General features: G+C 39.4%; 1 long non-coding RNA gene and 1 pseudogene across 2 annotated transcripts in view; both read right to left on the reverse strand.

Annotated features, from left to right (window-relative positions):
• The window catches only part of LOC146463728 (uncharacterized), a 73266-nt gene that overhangs the window by 23268 nt on the left and 27988 nt on the right, over window positions 1–22010 (reverse strand). The window lies entirely within an intron of this gene.
• LOC146463731 (uncharacterized) lies at window positions 85–21065 on the reverse strand (annotated as a pseudogene). The gene is made up of 11 exons (XR_014856872.1): window positions 20668–21065; window positions 20119–20203; window positions 19503–19552; window positions 18845–18999; window positions 15353–15564; window positions 13880–14117; window positions 11907–12001; window positions 10475–10597; window positions 8866–9217; window positions 2134–2254; window positions 85–356 (listed from the first exon to the last, which is right to left on the reverse strand). The product of XR_014856872.1 is annotated as an uncharacterized LOC146463731 (transcript).

Here is a 22010-nt window from a genome sequence, read left to right on the forward strand (position 1 = left end):
TTATTAATATTATAATTTAATCAATATTATTATTAATATTATTAGTATTAGTATCATTATTAGAAATATCACATTCCGTTAGAATAGATGTCCAACCTTTATTTACAGTTGTTCACAATTTTCAAGTATCCATGCTCAAATATTGAAACGAAAAACCTAAACAAGTACTAAACTTTCCCTTGAAAAAAAAAATACAACGTAGGACACCTCGATAAAAAAATACAGCAATAGAATTCTGTGTCTGTTGTTAGATAAAACAAGAAACAACCTTAAAAAGCCCTTGAACACGAACGACAAGCTTCATTCTTCTAAACTCCATCTCTCTGAGTCTGGGTCTGATCGTGTTGAGGAAGTCACTTCAGTTGTAATAAAGAAGAAAATAAACAGAAAAAAAATATATCAACCTTCCTTCGTTCTTACTTTCAGGGTTTATACACATTTTTGAATGCAAAACTTTTCCCACACTTTTTCCATTTTCCAGAATCAGTCACACTCCTAGATCAGAGGTTATTTTGGCAAAGACGAACTTAAGGTGAAATTCCACTAGCTAACAACGATTTCATTTCCCAAGACTGTATCTTTATTTTCCATACTTTTTCCAGGTCTGGAAAACTTGCTTACAGATTTCCATACTTTTTCAAGAATTACAGACTCTGTATGGACCCTGTATTTCCAGTTCAAACAGCTCTGATCCCTGTGATACAGCCGACCCCGGCTTGTTTGCAGAGCAATCGTTTTTCTCCTTGTTCGCGTTTTGACTGCGAGCGAGTTGGGACGAGGGATGTGGGGAGCTCTCGTCCCAACTTTCACGCGGTCAAAAAGCAGTGGCGGGTTGAACAATTTAAAAAATGGAGATCCCAACAACAACAAAGATCAAAATGAAGGAAGAAATGCATGGAAATCTTTACTTTTAGCATTAAAATTACTCTCACTCTTTCTCTCTCTCTCTCTCTCTCTCTCTTCTTCTTCCTTTTTTTTTTTTTACAAAGAACCTTTTTCTTAAAGGGAACCTCCACTCCGACAACAAATTGACGGTAAATTGTCGGAAATAGTGTCTAAATTCTAAATATAAGTTTACAAAAGTAGAAGTGACATTCAAGTGTGCTATAGATATGATTATCGCCTACTTTCGATTTTAAATTTCCCAGACGTACGCCGCCATGTTGGATTTCATGACGTCATACGGTTGCCGCTATTGTCAGTAAGCAGAAGTTCTTTTGTGTGAAACAATTGAGCAACCGTATTACGTCACGAAATCCAAGATGGCGGCGCCTGGGAAATTTAAAATGAAAATAGGCGATAATCAAATTCTGTTTTGTCCGACACAGAAATATCATTTCCATGTTTTCCAACGAAATTTGAAATTAGATTGTATTTTCAACAATTTAACGTTAATTTATTTCAAGAGTGGAGGTTTCCTTTAAGAAAGATGAAGCCAAGGCTGAGCCGACTAATAAGAAAAAACTTTTTAGGCTACTTGCTTGTTTTAGAGCTCATTTTCTCTAGTTTGGTGTCCTGATCATGTACACATGATCGACTCAAAATAACAGACCAATTTCGATAAATTCATTCAAATTCTAGGGGAATAAAACAAATACATTAATAATTCATCTCTGAACCTCGATGTAATCTCTGTTGTTGGGACGTTAAAGAACCCACACACTGTTCGCAAGAGTAGGGGACGTAGTTCCCGGTGTTGTGGTCTGGCCTTCTATCTTTCACACTCATGCTTGGGTTAAGTGGGTGGGTGGGTGAGATCGAATATGGACCGATAGCGGCTGTTTTAGAGCTCATTTTCTCTAGTTTGGTGTCCTGATCATGTACACATGATCTACTCAAAATAACAGACCAATTTCGATAAATTCATTCAAATTCTAGGGGAATAAAACAAATACATTAATAATTCATCTCTGAACCTCGATGTAATCTCTGTTGTCGTAGCCAAGTAAAAATTTTAACATCTCGAAACTGGTCTATTTACCGTGTAACAAAGACAGACGCCTTCAAGAACGCGAACAACTTCAAATCGCTAAAAATTAGTCTGTTCCATGAGCCTCAGCCAAGAAGTTTGACGTTCTTATAGAAATAAATAAATAAATGAAGTAAACACAAGTAAAATATTAGTCAACTTACCGACGGAATGACGTACAAAACTGAATTGAATTTAACTCTTTGTCGAATGGCCCTTCCGGTCCATTTTGTTCCTTTAAAAAATTCCAGCTTGCCTTTAGAGTCAGCAGCAGCGAGACGAATCCTGAAAATAACATTAATCGACGTTAGATAAAACATACCACTTTGAAGTATCCGTACTGGCTATTTGTTTGTCTACTCAATATATTATCTGCTCCGTTCCTTTATTATCGTCACGCCATAATTAGTTATAGTTTTACAATATCTTTTCTTTTCTTACCACGTTGTAATTAGTTGTATGCTATATATTTATTATCAAGTTGTATATATAGTATCCTTCTTGTATTCATATCACACCCTCTAGCGGGTTCTATTGCCTGTACCAAAGATGGACGAAGTTTCATCCGAAACATGTTTGTAAACTCAAAAAAAGTCTTAACCGCTTCATAAATATTACTTCCTGACTGATGGCTCCACGGAAATTTGTTAATTAACCGTACACCGTACACAGCCTATTTCACCCCTCCCCCATTTACAGTTTTGTGCTTAGTGACCTGGCCTTTGAGTGGAAGCGAGGCTGGTAGTGAGGACTGTATCAAAAACAAAGTGAACTTCAACCACGCTTCCAATCAAAGGTCAAGTCACTAAGCACAAAATTAAAAAAAGGGTTCGGGAATTCAGTGCGGTGAAACTAAAACCGCAACCATGCAATTGCCCCTTCCGAAGTTCATATAGAGACTGGCGACGATTTTTTAAATTTTCATTTAATAAGAAATTGGAGTTCATCACAGGAAAGATCCCATTAAAATTAGTCAGTTTTCCAAGTTTGAGGTTCTGTCGTTAGATTGCAACCATGTCGTAACAGCCGACCGGTTGGCTCAGTTGGTAGAACACCGGGCTCTCGTGCGGGAGGTCGCGGGTTCAAACCCCGGCCGGACCAACACTCAGGGTCTTTAAATAACTAAGGAGAAAGTGCTGCCTTTGTAATAACATCTGCAAACGGTTAGACTTTCTAGTCTTCTCGGATAAGGACGATAAATCGTAGGTCCCGTCTCACAACCCTTGTTCATGATTACTTTGTGGGACGTTAAAGAACCCACACACTGTTCGCAAGAGTAGGGGACGTAGTTCCCGGTGTTGTGGTCTGGCCTTCTATCTTTCACACTCATGCTTGGGTTAAGTGGGTGGGTGGGTGAGATCGAATATGGACCGATAGCGGCTGCCAGAGGCGCCTTTACATGCTGACGTCCGATCTCACCCCACAGAAATGTAAACCGCCCTGAGACTTGGTGATATGTGCGGTATATAAGAATTCATTCATTCATTCATGTAGACGGCTTTCAAATATCTAAAAAAAAAAAAAAAATAAAGAGTTTGTATGGATTTGGTGGACGCCATCCCAGAATAAGAGACCTTAATTTTGTGTGGAATTGGGTGACCTTTGACAGGTCACAGTCTGGTTACTACGCAATGAAACATAACCAAACTTGGTAAACTTACTAATGTTTATGTGCTCTTTCTGGCGATGGGGTTCATTTCTTCATACAACGCATTTTGAACAATATTTTAACTAGGGACTAGTCCCTTTATGAACTTCAGAATGTGCAAAAGGGCGAGACAGCCGATGTATACCGTTTGGAAAAACCCAATCCCCTTCCATCCAAACAAAAGGATCAACGATCGTAGGAGTCCGTTCGGAAATAAGTTCCCAATCCCACACTACCCCCAACCCCTCCCCCCAGGCGGTCGTCCAGTATTCATATTTAAACCTGGAACATTTTACACGCATGGAATCTCGTTCAAATTTAGGGGCGAAAGGTCGCCAGATTCCATCTGGCACCTCTACTCTTTTCTCCTGGCGGGGATTCAATAATGTATTAATATTTCTGAGACAAAAATCCTACAATGTCGATGTCAGAGGAGCAGGGATGGCGCAGTGGTGAGAGCAATCGCCTCCCACCAATGTGGCCCGGGTTCGATTCCCGGACTCGGCGTCAGGTGTGGCTTGAGTTTGTTGTTGGTTCCCGTCCCTGCTCCGAGGGTTTTTCCCCGGGTACTCCGGTTTTCCTCTCTCCACAAAACTAACATTTCCAAATTCCAATTCGAACTGGAAATAGTGGAGAGAAGAGCCACTCCGTGGATTCCTCTGAAACCCCCATTTATTTATTCATCTTTATTTACAATGTTGCAAAACTCGCTTTCGGTTTCTGTTAGCCTAAGTCATTCTTGTTTAACCCATGGCCGCAAAGCAATTCGTAACCCTCGAATAACATTATCCAGCCATGGTAGTTTTAAAAAGTTCTTGTACAACGCGAACCTAATAAAATCAAACACAGCTCCGCTAAAACTCTCAAATCCTTAAAAGATCATTGGACAAAAATCAGTCGAAACTGTTCGTTCCGTTACGGGAATGGAGTCAAGAAACTGATTGCAACATGTTGGAATTACCGTGAAAAGCCTAAAATTAGGTTGGTCAGAATTAATTACTGAAGTTGTTCGACTGTTCACACGCTAAATTATTAAAGTTGTTTGACTGTTCACACGGCTAAATTATTGAAATTATTTCACTGTTCACACGGCTAAATTATTGAAGTTGTTGTTGTTCGATTGTTCACACGGCTAAATTATTGAAGTTGTTGTTGTTCGATTGTTCACACGGCTAAATTATTGAAGTTGTTGTTGTTCGACTGTTCACACGGCTAAATTATTGAAGTTGTTGTTGTTTGATTGTTCACACGGCTAAATTATTGAAGTTGTTGTTGTTCGATTGTTCACACGGCTAAATTATTGAAGTTGTTGTTGTTCGATTGTTCACACGGCTAAATTATTGAAGTTGTTGTTGTTCGATTGTTCACATGGCTAAATTATTGAAGTTGTTGTTTTTCGACTGTTCACACGGCTAAATTATTGAAGTTGTTCGACTGTTCACACTCTAAAGTGTTCAACCTGCTCGGCTGTCCCCGGCAACACAACATTTTCATGTGGTGCAAAGCTGATATCGTTGTGATTTTCACTGTTGTTCCTGCTTGTTCGTTCCACAGTTTGGTGATTTTGTCCTTCATGTTCTTGTCCCTCAAGCGTGACAACAGTACTCCGCCCTCCAAACAATCGCACCTCGATTTCTTCAGCCTCCGCAATGTTCAGAGTTTTACAAGTTAACTCGATAAACGCGACACGAAACTGTCTCATTCTTACCGAGTAAATAATTGGATTGAGTAAGGAGTTCAACAACAACAATGACGGAGGTCCATAAAAAATTGCATACAGTGTTTCAGTGGAAATTTCACTCCGATACTTAGCCACAACTAATCTAGAAAGGTAAAAAGGTATGTAACACAACATTAGCACGCACACGATTATACTTGTGAGTTTAAGAGCTTTTTTATCTCTTTCAAACTGTTCTCTTTCCTCTTGAGTAACTTGCTGAGCTGCAAGTAGCTGTTTGTGTCGGCGGGTTACACGGTAAACTTCAACATGGCAGAAAACGATGAAGGCTATTGGTAGACCAATTAATAATCCAATATTAGGCAAAAAGATAGAAACGCCAGAACGTTGACGAGCAACGACAACCAGAATGTGTAGCATTACTGACAGGAGCCAAGCTAAGGCAGAAGCAACTAGCACACGAAACGCGGTGACGTGCTTGATGTAGGAGAAAGGGTACTTCATGGCAAGAAACCGTTCACCGCTTATCAAGGACAGATGTATTAGCGACGCAACAGATATACAGCTTGTTAAAAGTCTTGTGATGACTTGCAGTGCACACGAAACCCCTGAAGATTCGTCGAGTAGGGTGATTGTGGCCGTGGCGATGAAAACTGGCTGAACTATCAGCCCAACCACGAAGTCAGTTGATGCCAATGCAGCGAGTAAAATTGTTGACTTGTGGACTCGCAGTCGAGCCTTCACCTTCACCGCCATCATCACCAACGCGTTCAAGACAGTGGTCACAGGAAACGCAAGGGTGTTTATTATTACAATGAGGATCGCAAACCCTCGAGCTACAGGCAAAGGCTGGTTAAGTCTTCCCTCTATCAGAGCGCGTAAACCGCAGTCAGGGCTCACCCTTTCATGGCTTTGAAGACTCGAGTTCATTTTTGTAAATTTCTTCCGAACCTTTCTTGTTCGATGTTTATTTGAAACTAGTTTTGCCTGGTTAACAAACGCCTATATTTTTCACCTCTATCTTTTGTCTTTTGTTCACAAGCTTCTCTTAAGTAGGATTTAAATTTCATTTCAATTGAATATTTTCTGAATGAGTGGCGGGGAAAAGGCGTTATTGATTCTTTAAACCTACTCTCTCATAAGAAAATGCGCTGCTTTTCGTGAAAAGGCAATGTTCATATAAACACGACAAACAAAACAAGAAATTCTAGGTTCCAACATAAGTTTCGCGCAACGAACAGACAAAACAAAACGCGTATGAAACAAGTACATTGAGAATAAAAACAAAAGATGACAGTTTTCTTTCGGCCAAAATAGACCAACCAAAAATCAGTACCCTAATCCCTCAAAATAATCTTCACAAATCTGCCGACTGTTCTCTTGTGCGACAAATTAGTTGACCCTTTAGTCACAGTTATGAAACGTTCCCTCCTTCTTCGTTTATAATCCTAACAAATTACAATGACCCACTTCACTGTTGTGTTTAAGAGACAGCTAACACGTTCTTCGACATATTCCACCTAGAATTGGTAACTGGCGCTTTTTTTATTACGAATTATTTGCCTGACTTCCACGCAGCTGTTAGTTACATCTAATTATTTCTGACTTGTGTAATTAATGCACGAACAAAGAAAACTCTGTCTTACTCTACTTCATCCACGCCACAGCAACTGAAATAAGACGCCGGGAAAACGAAGTGATTCATCGCTGTCAATTCGAGGACAGAGAAAACGCTTGATTCTAAACATATATAAATCAAACGATCTCCAGAAAATTATCACGTACATTTGAGTTTTTTTTTTTATTTGTCTTTAAATAATCGTGTTGATTGGCAGGTATAAATCCATCGAGCTGATCTTTATTGCGAACGCTTTTACTGAGTATCTTTCTAAGAGGTCTTTTGTAATAGGAATTATTTGATATTAACCACCACATTCGCACATCTGTCAGCTGAAAGACCTTTCCCAGCACGTAAACACCAAAAGCTGAACATTTGCCTCACATTATGAACATGAGAAACAGGTATAATCTCATTTGAGCGTCTCAAAGCCAAAGCCAAAGCAGTTACTCTGACCAATCAAAACAGAGGTAAACAGGGCAATGAACCAATCAGAACACGAAACATGCAGGCGGCGCTAGGAGCGGGAAAACGCGTGCGACCAAGACAAGATTGGTTTTAGTTTTGTTTCTCATTGGTTGAAAACGTGGCGCGAGTTTTGTTAACCAATCACAGAGCGTAGTAAAGCAAAACCAAAGCAAATGCGAAATTACGTGCGACACTCAATTGAAAACCAGTTTATTCAAATCTAATAATAAGGTGTAAATATGCTCACTGATACGTCAAGTAAATGCTTTATCCTTCGATTCCAAACAAATTTTAATACCCTTTAAGCCCCGACAGTGACCAACATTTAATTTCTCCTTACATTACCACTGTTTAATCAAGCATAGAGGTTATGAGAATAAAATAAATGATCATCAAAGAAAATGTTATAAGTTAAGAAAGAAAATGAAAAGTTCACCGTCGTGTGTTCACGTTCTCCAGAAAAACTTGAATGTGGTCATTCCACGTTGTTGTTTTGCAGAGGGCGGCAAAGAAATGTACCAAAATTTAAAACGCACTTACAGAGCGATTGTTTTTCCTCTTAACCTATTGTTTTGCGGCGTTGTCGTTGCCGTCGTCGTCGTCGTTGCTTAAGCTCCCTATTCATTTTACATTTTTTTCCAAGAAATAGAAAAGACATTTAATTTTTTGCTTTTGTGGAGGGCGGCGAACGTGAGAGCTCGGAGAATAACAACCCGAAGAACGAAGAAAACTAACAAAAAACTCTACCAGCAAATGATATTAAAGGGGAAGTATCATGGGGCTTTTGACATCTTTTGTTAAAAATAGTGAAAAAAGAGCTTCACTTTGCTACAAAATAATTCTAGAACAACAAGAGGACAGAAGTCAACTCAATTCTTGACAGGAACAACTCGTGATCTTTTCTAGCACGTTTTGGAACAAAAATACGAAAACTTGAAAAACATTACCCTAACATTTTTTCAAGTTTCAATTCATTCCGACCTACTCTGTCTCTGGCCAGGGGCACTTATCGACAGTTTTATTGCACTGGGCCCAGTTGCTCGAAGCATGGTTAGCGCTAACCCGGGTTAAATACCATAACAACCAGTATAACAACCTATAGGTTTTAATACCTTTTAACCAATGGTTAGCGCTAACCAAGCTTCGAGCAACTCAGCCCTGGGGTGATAATTTATAACAAAACTGGACAATTATTTTTTTGGTTTCTGTTGTCAGACAAACATTTTTGGGTTTTGAAATGACATCAAATTTTCGTGATACTTCTCCTTTAAGGCGGCGGGGAATAAAACCAGGTAGCATCAAGGAAAGCCGGACCCATCAAGAGAGCGGCGGAAATAGAGCCTTGTGGGAGGCAAGTGCATTCGCCACTAAAACGTTCCTAAGCTGTTTAGGTAATTGAAACCAAGCAATTTTAACCAAGACTAGAGAAAATCGCACCAGAAAATGACAGAACTGACAGAATGACAGAATATATTAAAACATACCTTTTCTTTCCAAGGGTGATCAAGACTGTCCTCACCTTCTGAAGAACGTCCGCCGCGGTCATTTCATTTTCTAAATGAACAGTTCCTCTGTTAAGAGCGCAACTTCTTTTCATTTCAAACAATTCTCCCTGCCGTGGTAATCGTGCAGAGCGACTGGGAAGGAGAAATATTTTCCTGGTAAACTTGAGAGCATTGCGGCTCTGATAGGGCTTATTCTCTTTCTTGACGACCGACGACGAGGTGCTTTGTGTAACGCTTAACGAAGAGTCCCCAGTCGTACTGTCTTCAAAGCTCAAATGCCTTAATGCGATGTCAGATAGTAACATAAGGGAATTTGTCTTGGAAGGCAAATCTGAAAATAGATGGTAGGAAAGTGATCAAAATCTAATTTCTCCAAATAGAGATGCCAGTTATGAAAGATGTAGGTGTAGTTCAGGGGAGGGGAGGGGGGCAAGAAATGTGGGAGAAAAGATGGGGATACACGCGCCCATTTTATTCGCACTTTTCTCGCTCCCCCTGATATAACATTTTGTGTCAATTTTTCTTATAGTACCCATAAACTATTTGCCGGTTAGAGAGTGGATATTAAGGAGGGAATCAAAGTAGACAAAAGGTCCTCTGAAGGTTGATTTCAGGGAATAGCTGTGCTGAGTGAGCCAAAACGTATTGAATACCGTCATTCTAAACCTTCATCATCATCAAATCTCTGCGTGCCAGTAGGCGCATAAGGCCGACACATTCTCTGACCAACCCTCTCTGTTCCGTGCCGCCGCCTTGGCTACATTCCAACTCTTCCACGCTGCCTTGTTTCTCTCCCTCTCCGGCCTTTGGGCTTCCCGCTGGTTTTGGCCCAAGAGCGTCATTGCAGCCCCAGCCGCAAAACCTCCAGATTGTGTTGTATCATTGTCGATGGTTCCGGTTTCTGTAACATTAAGCTTTTTATGGAGCAGGGTCGTTAGCCCTGCGTCCAATCCCCAGCCTGGAGGACCAGGGGGTAACTCTCTGTCAGGTCTCTACTATTCTAAAACTTGGTGGGCAGTTTATTACTGTAGCCTGCGTAGCAGGCGTAATTGGGGAGGGGAAGCGAGAAAAAGTGAGGGAGGGAAGGAAGGGAGGGAAGTGATGGGGGGAGCAGGGATGGAGCAGTGGTGAGAGCACTTGTCCCGCATCAGTGTGGCCCAGGTTCAATTCCCGGTCTCGGCGTCATCTGTGGGTTGAGTTTGTCATTGGTTCTCGTCCTTGCTCCGAGAGGTTTTTCTCCGGGTACTCCTGTTTTCCCCTCTTCTCAAAAACCAACATTTCCAAATTCCAATTTGATCTGGATCGTTGTCAAGCATTTTATCATGAGCCTCTGACTTGGGAGATTGTGCAAGCACTCCCCGTGTTATTGACACTAAATTTGATTTGATTTAAGTACCCTCTTTGGTCCTCTTGCTCCCCTCCCTTTTCCTCCCTCCCCTCCCCAATTATGCCTGCTATGCAGCCTGGTACCTTATGTATGAGTCACATATTGTACTAAATTTACAGCCCAGTGATTGAGTCTCCCCAAATCCTTAAGCTTGTCTCATTTGCTTCACATAACAGTACAGGCTTACAAACGACAGCTTACCAGAACACTCAGAGAACAGAGTGTTACCACAGACTGGTTTCTTGTTTGAAGCCTGCTTAGTTTTACTGGGTTTCTTTGATGGTTTGGTCTTCCCTTGTTTTGGCTTTGGTATTTTCTCAACACCTGGTTGAACAAAAAAGAAAAAACAAAGTAACTTGATCAGGCATCTTAAGATCCTGGTGCCAGATTCATGGAACCTTCCAAAGCAAGCATGCAAGCAAAAGAGCAAGCAAGCAAGCAAACAAGAGAGCAAGCAAGCAAGCAGGCAAGAGAGCAAGCAAGCAAGCAAGCAAGAGAGCAAGCAAGCAGGCAAGCAAGAGAGCAAGCATGCAAGCAAGCAAGTAAGTAGGTAAGTATTAATAAGTAAGTCAGTCAGTCAGTCAGTCAGTAAGTAAATAAAACCTTTGTTAAAGTGTCGATGTATTTAGCTTACTGGTAGACTAATACATCGTTCCTTGGCAACAGGGTATTGTTGGACAAAAACAATAGGCTATTGTTAAGATACAATACTTGGGATACATCTTAACTTAGAAAGGCCTTGTGAATCCGGCCCCTGGTTGAGTGCATTCATTGATGGCCACATTCTAGACTCCAAAACCATAGTTTTTCCTTTAAAATTAAGCTTAGTAAGGCACAAAGCAAAGTGTAAGGACCCAGGACCCACCAAAACCAGAAAATAGATGGTGGTCTCTGCCAGCGCCCCACTTCCTCAACATTGGGGACTTTACACAAACATGACGGCAACGCCAACGAAAACATCACTTGAAAATACAAGTTCGTGTTACTTGTACTACTTTACGGTTATTCCAATTTGTTCAACTTCTACAATGTGGCCGAACTATCCAATAACAGAACTGGTGGCAACGGTCTTCAAGTTATCACAGATAATGAAAATTTATTGTGCTTGGGCATTTAACGTTGTTGGTTGGCTGAATATGGCACGGAAATGTATCAAAATTTATGATGCATCTGCACAGCATTGTTTAGCTCATCAATTGTTGCCGTTGGCGTCGTGTTTGTGTTAAGTCCCTATTAACAGATGGTGTCCTATTGCAAAGCCAACCCTCTATATATATCCAGCAGCAAAAAAATGGCAGCGAGATTAAAACCTCACTTTTCTTCAAGTTGTTTATGTGGCAATACTTTAATCACTCTTGCTAGCTGAATATTTCTATATCAAATTAAGTTGTAAAGCCAATAAAATTTTGTCGGTAATGTTCATAAATTAGGTGGTGTTTTTGATAGCCCCTCTACCCGAAACAAGGTGGGTCCTCTTTGAACAAACTAGTTATGATCAGTGCCCTAATATAAAGAGGCACACAACTGTAAAATTAAACCAACTTCATCAACCATAGCTGTCCATCAAATATCTGCTCCCCTTTAAAATTAATATTCATGAATTTCACTAAAAAAAAAAATGCTTTCTTCTTGCCTGCTTTTTTAGCTGTTTTTTGCTTCTTTTCCTCCTCAACTTTAACTTTTCTGAGGGCCTCCTTTGCCTTAAGCTCTTCTTCTTGAGCAGTTAATCTAAAGTCATCGGGAAACAGAAAGATATACAGTAACTGTTGTTTTCAGGCACCAGAAAAGGAAAGGGAAGACGGAAGTTGAACAAGCATGCATGCAATGCACATGGCAAGAGCAAGTAGCACCTGTACTGAGCTAGCGAAGTTGGTTTTTACAGTGTGACTACTGTTACCCGGCACACTTAAACAAAACTGGCCACTCAGATTGCAGGACAAGAACAATGAATTTTAACCAAAGCCAATTGAACCAATCACAAGTAGACCGAAAACAAAAGTTAAAACCCACAATTTTGGAATTATTCACAGTTCGTATCATACTGTGATCTGATTGGCCAGTAATAATACCTGGTAATAATAGAACTTTGCACTATGAACAGAGGCCCGTTTCTCAAAAGGTCCCAGTAACTTACCGGGCCCGATAAGTATATTTTAAATGAGTTTTTTTGTTGCCGAGTACCCATTGATTACAGACATGGTGCTTGGCCAATGTTTTCATAGAATTTATAAGATTTTAAAATTTAGTATTCAAAGCTAACAAAAATTGACTTCTGTTAAGAAACATTTACTGGGACTTTCGAGAAACAGGCCCCAGGTTGGGTAACTTGCAACATATTTGGCTAGTTTATGACCTTGTACCAATTGAAACTTCCTTACAAACTTTTCAACACTGTGGGGTACAGGTATCCAAAGATAACTGTAAGAGCTGTAAGCATTAGATTTTTTAGTTTTATTCAGATTATTTTGTCTCACAGTGGGGACATCCAATTAAAAATAATATTTTCTTTCCAAAACAATTTCCTGTCTTTCTAAATCCAACTACCATTTTTGTGAAAATACAATGTGACTTGAACTTCCTCGCTGCCTTTCACAAAAGGGTCCTGAGTGCCTTTTCCAAGGGATTTTTCTCCCGGGGGGGGGGGGGGGATTGGGTTCAGTTTTGCTGGGTATGTGTCGCTGGCCTCTCAGAGCCCCTGCCCCATTATAGTCTTTTTTGTGGCCAGTTATAGACCCCATCTTAGTCACTTTTCGCGATCCCGACTAAGTCACTTTCTATTTATGCATCTACTTTGTTCTGGACCGGTGGTTTTGTGCTATTGTGTAACTGGTTGATATTGAAGTTGTGGTTTCAAGGACGGAATGTAATGCGAGGTGATTGTTACATTTAATAAACAACAACTTTCTGACCTTTTTAACCGAGACCATTTTGAATCCCTATGTAATAGAATTTTCTTACCCCAAATATCCGAAAATGTGCGACCCCATTCTAGCATTAAGTAACTCTATTGAAAATGCAACCCCATTATAGTCAATCCAGTCGTGAAAATGCGACCTCATCCAGCGACACATCCCCATTAGCCTCTTATAAGGAAGTACTCCCCCCCCCCCCCCCCCCGGGATTTTTCTCAAAAATGGTGGACAAACAGGAAAAATGTATGCTTTTCTATTGAAAATCTAGATACGTTGAATGAAAAGATCAAAATGCTGAACTCTGGAGGTTGGAGAAGTATTCACTTATCTTCAAGCCCATTGACCTATCAAATGGTCGATAATACATCACGTGCAGTGACTTTATATTGATAAACCTCCTCATTAGTATGCGGTGTTTTATCAGTAGATAAAACACTCCTCGTTAGTATGCGGTGTTTTTCTCGTATGCTAATTTCCAACATTCACAAAAGCATAAAAATAGTTATGAACTCTTTTGACACACGCTTTTCCAGGAATGTTTTTGAAGCTGTTCAAAAAACTTGCAGCACATGTTTTATCGGTTTAAAACTACTCGGTTGTGCCTTGTGGTTTAAAACCCGATAAAACACTCCTGCTCGTTTTTTAAACATTACTTAAATATTACAGTGTCAAAGTGTTTTTGATAGAACTTTACCTTGTTGATATATTTTCAAGGTAGTTAGTAAGCCCTTTCTGCAGACTTGATTGAGAAATTGTTTCATCCTCATGTTGCTCCTTGCTGGTTAATGACTTCATCACTGTTTTTCCTGCCTTGGTTCCATAAAGATTCTCCACAAATTCAGATGCTTCATTCCTAGCTGCTACCTACAGCATAAGCCTCAGAATACTGGCCAGGGCGAGATTTGATCCTGATGAATGCATGGAAACTGGATCTGTGCCAAAAAGAAAGCTTAAAAGTTAAGGTTTAAGTCCAGGGAGGAGGGGGTAATCCCATAATTTTTAGTTGGGGGTGTGCCACTGGGACTCTGACAACCTTAACCTATACTTGACCATGTTAACCTTTATTTTGCAGCCCTATTCTTGAGTAAACACCGAAAATCCCTACCCTATCCTAGACCTATTTGCGATTTTCAAATGTCATTTACTGGGAAACTTTCTTAGACTAAATTCTTCAAACAATTGATTAGTTTCAGAGAAAATGATACCCTATTCTAGATCACAACTCTCTGATTTCTATACCCTATTCGAGAGTAAACTTGCTGAAAACCATACCCTTCACAGCGGCACATACCTAGTATATACATGTAGCTCATATATGGGAGTACCCCCCAGGGTTTAAGTGCCCACTTACAACAAGTAGTTAAGAAAGGATGGTGTTTTCTGTTTTGTATAATATATTATCTCTTGGTCCCAGAGATATTCAAGTTTTGTATTTAACTCAAATTAGAAAATTAATTAAAGTCATGACGTCATTAGTGGTGACAGGAAGGATAGGGCTCAAATCAAGAATATCTCTAGAATTACAGGACTGGTACTTCAGAGATATTCTTAGGGCACGTTCTTTTGGGACTATTCCAGAATAGGTATACTCAGAATAGATAGTATTTGTGTTCTTTGGGGAGCTGGTCTGTTCATTCTGCTCCTGATAGCAGAATGAACAGAATGGAAAGAATATGGTTAACTCGGAATAGACAGAATACACGTCCTTTTGGGAAATTTTTGGCGGGAAATCCTACGCGGCCGCTTGAGCACAGACATATTAGTTCTCAGGTCACCTCCACCATGGGCATTCCGTTTCCAAATTTTACGAGCGTTCTTTTCGAAACTGAAATTCTGTGTATTCTTTTATTCCTAAACCGGAATAAGAATAGCTAGAATAGCCCCAAAAGAATGCACCCTAAATTTCGGGATTTGCCTAAAAGCTGTGTCCACTTGTCATGTCATTAATTTTTTAATTTGCATATGCTAAAAAACTTGAATATCCATGAAATGAGAGAGAATATTACAAAAAGGAAAGCACAAGGCTGTCACTAACAGGGAACGATCATCGTAATCATCATATTTTTATGCCCCACTGGATGCAAACCCTTCATGCTCAAATGAAAAGGTTCCTTTTCGGTTTCTTCAATAAGTGGTTGCCTATAACAGTACTATAATGATTAATTACCTGACTGTGTTTCCTGTTGGTCATTGAAAGCTGAACTTTTTGTGGTTGCTTTATTTGAGAGTGCCTTGACTAATTTTCCTCCATAATTTACGCTGCAAACAGTCTTCTGTAACCCACTGCAGATCTCATCTTTGTAAATAAATTTTGTGCTTCCTAGAACTTGACCATCATTAGTTTCTAGTTGAACAGTTACTACACCTGAGATTTGCATTTATGTTTTCTTGAAATAGTAATATTATTAGAGTACAAAGATGAGAGTAGTGCAAACTAATACTGGCCTTTGATGCTAACGCAAAACTACTCGATTTGACAGAAAAAATGAAAACAGCAAGCGACAAATATATACCTGCCAACCCTCACGCATTATGCGTGAGTCTCACGCCTGTGGACTAAAGACAGCGATCTCACCCATCAAGGACAATTTCTCACGCCTGACTCACAAATCCGGACGAGTTGTTCTAAAAACACTTCATTTAATTTCAGATTTGTTATGTATTATTTCTTTGCTTTTTATAACAATCGCAAAAGCTTTCAAATGTCTACAATCCGTTCAAATCGTAAGTGTTCAAAGGTCGTCAAAACATCTTCGGACATTCTCGCAACGTTCGGAAGTCTTCGGAAAAACGTCGGAATCTTCGGAAGTGGCTTGGATGTTTTCGGAAATCCTGCTCATGACGAGGCAAAAATCTCACGCGTTTGACTCAGAAAAAGTTGGCAGGTATACAAATATAGGATAAACATGGTCACATGGTCATATCTCATGTTTGCCGTTTGCCGTAAACATCATTCTTAACCTGTCTAATGATAATAGACCCTTCTCCAAAATGGCGGCCGAAAATTCAAATAAGTTAAAAATTATTTAAAACGTATACCAGCACTAGAAAGAGCACTTTTACTTTAGTAACCCTGCAAAGGTTTAGCATATCAGGTGTAATATCAGCTGAGAAAATGCAAGTTGAATCAAAGGCTCTTGTGAGCCAACTCGTGAATGCAGATGACACATAGTAATTGAAATTTAGAAGGCTACGGAAACTTCCTTGAAAGCTAAAAGAAATTATATCTTTGCCCGATTATGAAACGAAAAATAACCATTCTTGTACTATAAAAATGATTGTCAAACTATTCTCTACAGATTGAATAAGATTATTCTGATGCTCCGATTAAAAAAAAAATCACGTGTTTTTTAATTCAAAGTTCATAGAAGCACGCCATGTGCAGCTAGGTCATGCAAAGTCCGGGGCTACTGGATTTTGCGATCGGGCTAGTGGATTCTGACCATCACTTGCCCGATGGGCAAGTGAAGTTTTTTTGGGAATTAAAATTACAAAATTACTGTAGGGCAAGCCAATCTTACAAAGGGAAATATGTTCAACAAAGTATCGCATTACATTTCATGCCCGACATAAATGCGTGAAATTTTTCCTTTGGAGTTCAGTCCACGCAATCCTCAAGTAAAAAAAATGAACTATGGCAAGCTCTTGCTAAATAAGAATTATTTATCGACCGCGTCCTTTTGCTTTCCCATAAATTACCAGTTGTAAATTTCGTAAATGAAACATTTTTTCCCTTTGAAACCTCTATGAAAGCTGACAAGATCTTTAAGTGTTCACTACACCATAAATTTGCATAATTTTGTTTACGACGTCAATGATGCGTGACATGTCACGTTCCACTTTCGCGTGAAAACTGACAAATTAAATTATTTTTAAATTAAATTATTTTTAATTCTTAAAAGAAACCGCACTTTGTAGAAAAAAACAAAAAAACCTATAACTTTGCTCAGATTCAACGAAAAATCTCCATTCTTACACTAAAATGATTGTCAAATTATTCTCTACAGAATGAATGAGAGAATTCTGACGCGTCGTGAAAAAAATTTTCATGGTTCTTTTTTTCACTAATTGAGTTTACGACCCTGGACTTTCTGAAAAACTGAAAAAACTTGTAACTTTGCTCAGATTGAACGAAAAATCTCCATTCTTAACTAAATGATCGTCAAATTATTCTCTACATATTGAATAAGAATTTCCTGATGCGCCGTGAACAATAAATGTTCGCATGTTTTTTCCGCTAATTGAATTTAAAACTCATTCACTGCACACGCCCAAAAGTTAACGACAAAACCGACCAACCAAGTCAACAGTCAGCTATCGCTATAACTCGTTCATTGCGCTACGCGCATTCACGAGTTAAAAATGAAACATTTACAGACGTTTGTATGACTGGGTGTATGACATATACCCCCAGACATACAAACGTCAGTCTGTAAATTTGTCAAATTTCATCTTACATTTCCTAAGCTGATATAACACCTATTATGCTGAAACTTTGCAAGGTTACCAAACTAAAGGTGCTGTTTCCAGTGCAGGTATCAGTTTTTCATTTAGTTCAATTTTAACTCATTCAAATCTGTTGCGGCCATTTTGGAGAAGGGTCTATTCACATACATCAACACACAAAGACAATGACGCATGGGAGAAATACAATGTTATTTTTTCTTTCAATCTTGTAAATGAATGATAGCGGTATTTTTTCATTCAGTGACACAGTCATACTTATACCTGTAAAGTGACATGTAAATTTCAAAACTTTGTTCAAATTTCAAAAACACCAGTCATGCGTGAGATAGGTTGAATGTAAAACTGTGACTAAGTATCCACTCAGGAGGTGTCTGACTAGCAGTGCTTTGAAATCTATGATTTGTACATAACTTTAGGTTACCCTATACCCTCAGAGGTGTCTTCAGAGGTGTCTCACGTCCAAGCAATGTAGCGCGCCCGGTTTAAACTGTAGATACCTGAACCCGCATATCAAATTAGAGCTTATAGACCTGGCTATCAAACTAAACCAAGAATTTTGAAATAAGATAAATTGCCGAATTTTTGGCACTGTTTTCTCAAATCAATTTTTTCACTTGGAGGAGCCACTTCAAAGAGCTAAAACTCAAAAGGAATTTGTTCGTTTGCCTTCAAATTTGGACAATAGCTAGTTTAACATATAAACAACAAAAACGTGTCTGCGAATTTTTTCTTTCCAAATATTTTTTCTGCAAGAGTGATTTTTGCACGATCACTCCACATTTTTTTCATCCTATTTTGAAAATGCCCTAACTTTTCATTGCAATTGAATATAGCAAAATACAGATACGTTTTTTTAGTGCTTTGGGTTCGGAAACTGACGAGCAAATTAAATTAGCGAAAAACAAAATTTGCTTTGACTTGTAGCTTTAAAAAGGTGATTCAGACGCTCACATTTAGAGGTCGTGAAAAATTCAAATCAAAAATTCATTTTATTTCAAAATTCTTGGTATAGTTTGATAGTCAGCTCTAAATGCTTTAATTTGATATAGGGGTCAAGGTATCTATAGTTTAAACTGGATGCACTACATCGCTTAAACGGGAGACACCTCTGAAGGTATAGGGTAACCTTAAGGATCACAACTTAACTCCTGTCTCAGAGAGAGTTATTATACATTGTGTAAAAATTGACTTACTTGGTATGTGTTCACCTCTTATCGTTTGCTCTTTCCATAAGGTAACAGGGACCATATGTCCACTACCAAAGCGAACACATAACAGAGACCTTTTTATTTCATCAATGTCCTCTGGCAATGACTTGTTAAGTAGCAGCACAAATTTATCACCACCCTAAACAAAATTTCCAAACAAAACTCTTAAAGTATGTGTAACAGTAGAAATTATAGCATGTGTATTTCATGGACCGGATTAGATCACCACTTTGTTTTTCATCATCATCATCATTAACATCAGGGTGGCATGACAGCTGAGCAACAGTTGCAGATGTCTGTCTGCCCAATCTTCTTGATTCTCTATTAGACGCAGCCAACTCCACAGTACTTTCTGTTTCTGTGTCCCTTTTTAACATGACAAAAAATCTTGACCAGGGGCATGGAGCTACATGTACGGCCTACATGTATGTCATAGTATACAAATTTCCACAGAATTTATGGTACATTCTTTTCATGATTTCATTGAAAATAACAACGTATGAAGCTACAAGGAATTTCCATAGGGTGGAGAGGTGGGGAATCCAAACACAAAAATCCTTTTTTGGGGGGGAGGGTGAGGGTAGGATATTTCTTTGGAATAACACAATGTTAAATTTAACAATGAAAGGTCAAATGGCCTACCTCACATGGTGAAGACCCAGGAATTATTTCATTCACCAGCTCATCAGACCCTGAAAAATATTGTGAAAAAAAGAAGTTGCCTTGGGGATATGAAAAAACTCGCTACCTGGGGTTCTTATTTGACATTTGTCAAATTAGGTCAAATTCTCCATTTTCAGGTGATTTGTACAGCTGTATCTTATTTAGGTAATGTAGTGGTTAGTGCATCAGACGTTCAATTGGACGGTTGGAAGGCCATTGAGGCTTGGTTGGTCTCTGCATTACTGCATTACTCTGCATTACCTTACATAGGAAACTTTCCTCCACATTGTCTCTCTTCATCCAGGGGTACACCCGGTAAATGGTTACTTGCGACATACAGCTGGGGTTAACCCTGAGATGGATTGGGATCCCACCCATGGAGAGTAGCAATTGATACACCTATTTTCTTAAATATGCTACAGAAACCAGGTTAATTACTCTGGCCTGCCATTTAGGCTCAAAGATTGACTTTACCTAAGTACTGATCACGAATTGACAGTCAAATAGCAGAAGATGGTGATGTAACAAATATAGAGCAAATACCCATGAAATCTGGTAAACTTGAGCTGACAAGTTTTTAACTGTTTGCAGTCACCTTTCTTGGCTTCAGAAGACTTTAATTCTTCCTCCGATTGTAGACCCTTTAAATAGTCATCAAGAAGAGAATTGAAGTCTATAACCTAAGTATAGAAGGGAATAAAAACCATTTTGGCTCAGCTAAATTATTCCCATAATACACTGTATTCCGCTATGCCCGACAAAATGATGACGTAGCTGAAGGAGGTACAAAGTCTTAACAAAAAAAATGGTTCTCCCAACAAGATAGAATTTTAGAAGCAAAAAGCTGTAGAAAACAAAACCTTTTCCTTTTGTCAGTAAGCTATAGATAACTTTTCGTCTTTTCACTCCCAACCAAAAATTAAAAAGACTTCGTGAAAACGTCACTGACGTTAGCTAACTGTACATGCCCACTTTCTCTAGACGCAAACAACTACGAGCTTTACTAAACTTGCCCAGTCCACAGTGGTAACAAGGAGTAAATAAATTAGAAACAAATCATATTATTTTGACGGCATAACACATTATAAGGCGTAAGAAATGCCACACAAATTAGCTTTCAAAGTATATACTCTGTATACCTAACCTCGAGAATCTTGCGTCCCTTCGAATTCCAAACCGAGGTCCTCTTCGGTTCGTCGTGCTTTCGTTTTCGCGAAATTCGGAATCACTATCAGATTTTGCTGTTCTGTCTTCATAATTGAAGATTGTTGGAATCGCATCGTGCTTCAGTACCACTTTTCTGGGTTTTGGAAGCCCCAACGACTCAAATAACTTCGGATCGTGAAGAAAACAGTGCGGTTCAAAGTGGGCTGAACACAACCTCGAGAACTTGTTAGGTTCCCAGTTCAACCGTCGGACCTTCTCTGACCAAATTTGCCGGTACTTTTCGTCAGTTGGAAACTGAAAAAAGCTAACTTTTTTCACCTTTTTCCCATCGTTGTTGCAATTGAAAGCGCTGCAGTAAACCATTTTGGATTACTGAAAAACCTCGTACAAACACCGTGCAAACCTTTGGTCAACCAAAACCACGAGAAGGCACGTTTGACGTCATCCTTGCTAATGTATGCAATTTTGTATGCGTTGGAAATGTCAAAGCACCGTTGATTGGACAGAAAGTAACCAATCAATTCAGTTGATATGTTTTGCAAAAAAATTTGCGCGGCATTTAAGAAGAACTAGAAGCGACAACATAAAGCAAGCGAAGAGAACGCCATAAGAATCACTGGTGATCGAAAGTTAAGATGAGGCATTTGCTGTGAAGGTAATGTCATTCATTGTAAAAGGTTTGCGGGGGTAAACTTTTGGTAATGCAATTTGCAGGGTTGCATTTCTCGTCCGTGTTGCCGGTAAGATTCAATTTGCAGTTGGGCGATTTGTTTTGGATTGGAGTCGGGAAAGATGGATCGAATTGAAACAAAAGTTGAAGAGCCATTTTAAACCGGGTTCAAGTAAAGGGGACAATGAGAGGTGAATATAGTTCAAACTGGTGTTATTCACTTTCGTTTTACTAGGGTTTGACTGCCGACTGTTGGAAAGCAGTTATGAAATGTCGTCAACAATTCCCAGTCTCTTAAAAAACAAATCTTGTTTCTTCTTTAAATTCATTCATTCGTGCTCAAAGTTATCACTCATGTCCAATACACTCGACTTGAGTCCGGTTGACTTCACTCCCAGGCGGATTGAGTCCGATCGCGACCGGAATCGGAAATGAGTGCAAGGCGTCGGTGGTACCGGAAGTAAGGGGTTAACAGGAGCGAGCGGGGGATTGAAAAGTTGGCAAACAGACTCCATCGGATCCGATGGAGACAGTTCGTCTTGACAAGAGTCAATCGGACTACCGGAAGTCTGTTCGCGCGAGACAGAGGAAATATCTCAATACAAGCGCGCTACACATGTAACATTAGTCGTTCTTTTAGCCATGAACCG

Source organism: Pavona decussata, unplaced genomic scaffold (assembly GCF_977016875.1).
Source record: "Pavona decussata unplaced genomic scaffold, jaPavDecu1.1 SCAFFOLD_175, whole genome shotgun sequence".
Classification (NCBI taxonomy): Eukaryota; Metazoa; Cnidaria; class Anthozoa; order Scleractinia; family Agariciidae; genus Pavona; species Pavona decussata.